This window comes from Buceros rhinoceros, unplaced genomic scaffold (genome assembly GCF_000710305.1).
Source record: "Buceros rhinoceros silvestris isolate BGI_N320 unplaced genomic scaffold, ASM71030v1 scaffold4408, whole genome shotgun sequence".
Lineage (NCBI taxonomy): Eukaryota > Metazoa > Chordata > Aves > Bucerotiformes > Bucerotidae > Buceros > Buceros rhinoceros.
Window position 1 is genome coordinate 21,221 of NW_010424970.1, and position 952 is coordinate 22,172.

At 50.5% G+C, this 952-nt stretch overlaps 1 protein-coding gene across 1 annotated transcript in view; it reads left to right on the forward strand.

Annotated features, from left to right (window-relative positions):
- The window catches only part of DAGLA (diacylglycerol lipase, alpha), a 28,007-nt gene that overhangs the window by 7,763 nt on the left and 19,292 nt on the right, over positions 1-952 (forward strand). The gene's annotated exons all lie outside the window — the stretch shown is intronic.

The window sequence follows — 952 nt, forward strand, 5'->3', positions numbered from 1 at the left end:
CAGGTTCTCCCAAGAGGTGGGAGAAGCCCCATCCCTGGCACCATCCCAGGTCAGGTTGGCCCCTGGGGCTCTGGGCACCCTGCTCTGGGTGCAGATGTCCCTACTCCCTGCAGGGGGTTAGACTGTGTGACCTTGGAAGGTTCCTTCAACCCAAAGCAGTCTGGGATTCTATGAAATTCCTTGCGTACACTGGTCTCTGAATTAGTTAGAACCTCTCAGGAAAGGAGCTGAGAGTTATCAAGGACGCTTCAGCAAAGACCTCAGCGCGCAGCAGTGGCTGAAACATCAGAAAAATTGTTTAACTTCAGTAGAAGGGCATAGACTGTGTGACCTTGGAAGGTTCCTTCAACCCAAAGCAGTCTGGGATTCTATGAAATTCCTTGCGTACACTGGTCTCTGAATTAGTTAGAACCTCTCAGGAAAGGAGCTGAGAGTTATCAAGGACGCTTCAGCAAAGACCTCAGCGCGCAGCAGTGGCTGAAACATCAGAAAAATTGTTTAACTTCAGTAGAAGGGCATAGAAAGTGGCAGGGAAAGCACCGAGGGAGTGACCACATCAGTGATGTCCTCACTAAATATAGCCCGGTGTTCAGTCTCCTAAAAGATGCAGCAGAAAAAGGATCATGTGGGAGGGAATCTGAACTTGTGGAGGGAAGATAGTAATTTGTCTGGGGTTTTTAACCTCCACGGGGAAAGTGTCATAAGATGAAGAGCTGCACAGGCATAACGGAGGTTGGGGGGAAGGCTGCCTGGATGTGTGGCCATCAGAGATGGCAACTGCCATGAGTTAGATGGACAGGATGTTGGAAGGTGCTGTGTAGTTACCCACAGGTTCCCAAAGTGCAGACAGCTGCAGGGATCTGCACAGAAACCCAATAACATGCTGGTCCTCTCAGTGAGATGCTCCTGCAGGACTGGATGAAGTGCCACCCTGTTCCCAGGGAGTGTCACA